The 2,874-nt window shown below is 39.2% G+C and overlaps 1 protein-coding gene across 1 annotated transcript in view; it reads left to right on the forward strand.

Annotated features, from left to right (window-relative positions):
• The window catches only part of LOC101847330 (voltage-dependent calcium channel subunit alpha-2/delta-3), a gene marked incomplete at its 3' end in the record, with an annotated part of 301,283 nt that overhangs the window by 144,320 nt on the left and 154,089 nt on the right, over nucleotides 1-2,874 (forward strand).

A 2,874-nucleotide genomic window follows, 5' to 3' on the forward strand; every position in this document is an offset into this window, starting at 1 on the left:
CCGCCAAAGATTAGTTATTTCCTTAGCTTAATAGTCCGTGGTAACTGAAAATTTACATTCTTTGTGCCTTTAATCAACGTTTTTCAGAAAAATCCACACAGAAACGAGTTCTTTAATGGATATGAAAGGTGTTGAGCCAAAAAACAAAATCTTGATAAAAATTTTAAAATCCTGTAGAAAAATGCAAATGAAGTTTCTTCACTTTGATTATTTTGACGAGAGCCTGATTCACCACGCTGCCGCACATATGAACTCTGTGTGGTTATAACCTTTGGTCACAACTCTGTTTTATAGCATTCGTTTTTAAAGTTTCACACTGGAAAATGTACAGCGAGTTGCAAAAACTGCAAGAGTCATCCTTTTTAGTTTTAGTAGAAGTTTTACGGCGCTCGCAACTGCATAATAAGGTCATATGAGCGCCAGAAGATCAGAGGTGTCTCAAGACTGTAACAAACATAAAAAAGGAGTGGAGATAAGGACGATAGATCTTTGATAGGAAAGAAGGAGCAAACCGCACCAGAGTATCCGCCAACCATCCACTCTATGACAACAATGACGGGTACAGCAATAATAAGAACAACAAGAGCAACAGCAACAACAACAAGAACAACAACAACAACATCATCAGCAACAACAACAACATCATCAACATGAACGAAGCCACCAACACTGTCACTAACACACCCACTAACATTTCAATAAGCACAACCCCTAACAGCGAAATCAACAACGACAGAAACAATAACACACCATCACCATTAAGATCAATAAAGGCCTGTCAGAAGATTCGATGTGGGGACTGTGCTCTCTAATAAAACGTTTTATTTGCAACATCCCAAAGGATTTGGGGCTTTGAAATTAACTTTCCACTTTCAGAAAGCTGAAAGCAGTTTCATTACTCTTACTAGATAATAAACTTTATTTCGCGATTCCCTAGACACAGCAAAAGATCAAGGTGTCGGATAATTAAAGCTTATACATGTACATAGAACAAAGCAAAAACTGAATACATGTATTTATCATATTCACAATAATCTCACCCACGACCAATGCTCCTTTTCCGGGAGGTTAGGCTTTAGCTAAGCTAAAAGAAGGGTAACGAGGGGCTCCCCTGAATCCGCGAAGATTCCCTGGATTTTCAAAGGATTACGTCAAGCTTTGATATTTCATCCCCTCGAACATCAAATCAGCTTATCCGTTGTCCAATATCGCTGTAAACAGGAGACTACCTGGTTCAAACTGTGGCATTGTGGGCGATCGATAGCTCGTAAAGGTCAAACGAGGCAGAGAGACGATGTACTTGTCTGCTGAAACCCGGATAGCCTGGGAGAGTGGGGAACATGGGGCGATCTTTGGCAAACGACACCGACATTATTTTGGTCAATAGTCTGCTCATCTTCCTTGTTTGACCAAGTGGGGGATTCAGATAGGAGGCCCGGCCTTTGTGCTGTAGTTGGATACGGATTAAACCAACAAGAGGAGCTCGGTCTGGGAATCTGAGATGGGGGTTCAAGGTTTTCTTGATCTTTCATCATTATCAGCACTCAGTCAGGGATCATGTGAGGGGTCCACTATGAGCTTACTTTGAAACAAAACCATGTGTCTCATCCAGTGTCACATCTAAAAAGTGGATGGTTGGAGAGTGATCTGGAGTGGTTTGCTTCTTCTTTCCTATCAAAATCTATAATAATTCCTTATCCCATCTCCTTCTTTTTTGTGTTTGTTACTCTCTTGTAATACATCTAATCTTCGGCACCCGTATGACCTTATTGTGTTGCAAGTGCCGTAAAACTCTTTCTAAAACTAAAACATATAAAAAAGGAAGAAAATTTAAATGATAATGATCATTTTTCTTTTGTTGTTTAAAGAGGAGAGTACAAAATGCAACGATGCGTTTTCACAAAAGTCAAAGGAATCTGCAGCCTTTTCACAAAAGCAATAATTTATACTTCTTGTTCTTTTTAAAATGATATTATTCTATATTTTTCAGGGCAGGGGGGTGGAAGGGAGGTTGCTTTTCAAAGGAGCTTGTTACCATTTTCTTTTTGAAAAGGAAGCGCTTACCTATGAATAGTCAGTCTATGCTTGTTTTTGCTTTTTTTTTTTTTACCAGAAAAGTGCGTCTGCAAACTGCAGTATTGTTATTTCAATAAGCAAGATATTTTAGCTTTTCTGTGAACAGTTTGTGCACTTTTGAAACGGGAATTCATGATGACATTGTTTCCATATGCCATGGCTACAAATATAGTGTGCATATTTTGTTTTCTAGCGGTCCATCATGTGGGTTTCTAATCACCCCCCCCCCTCCCCTCTTAAGATAGGTTAACAAACAAAATATTCTCAAAGGAGTCTTTGAAGAAACGTAACAGATAATAAATTCTTCCCAGAAATAGCAAAGAGCGAACACGTCCTCAATGATAAGTGCAGGAAAAAAATGACTGTTAGCAATGGTCTATTAATATATTACATTATTATATATTATATAAAATACGGTGATGACAACGGGAGGGGTTCTTATACCTGCGTGTTATTCGGATAATTTCAGACATTTGACATGATGTGACAAGACAACCGACCAATAGTCAGAAAATCGGATCTGACTCTCAAAGAAAAACGCCAAAGAAGAACAAAGAGGCATTTTGTAAGAGTTATAATTTTCCTTTTTAAACGAAAAACGAAGAGCTCTTTCGTTTGAAGATGACAGCAAGTGGCATCCCGCAGATGGTGAGGTGCCAAAGCCGACAGTTCGAAAGTCGAGTCGGGCAAAATTGCTCCAGCCAGCTCCCCGCCACTTGCAGATTTCATTACCTCGTTACTGCTATTGATTTTGACAGGAACACGGGGTCAGGAAAGACTAGTCGGGACTAAATAAAG

Source organism: Aplysia californica, unplaced genomic scaffold, assembly GCF_000002075.1.
Source record: "Aplysia californica isolate F4 #8 unplaced genomic scaffold, AplCal3.0 scaffold00116, whole genome shotgun sequence".
Classification (NCBI taxonomy): Eukaryota; Metazoa; Mollusca; class Gastropoda; order Aplysiida; family Aplysiidae; genus Aplysia; species Aplysia californica.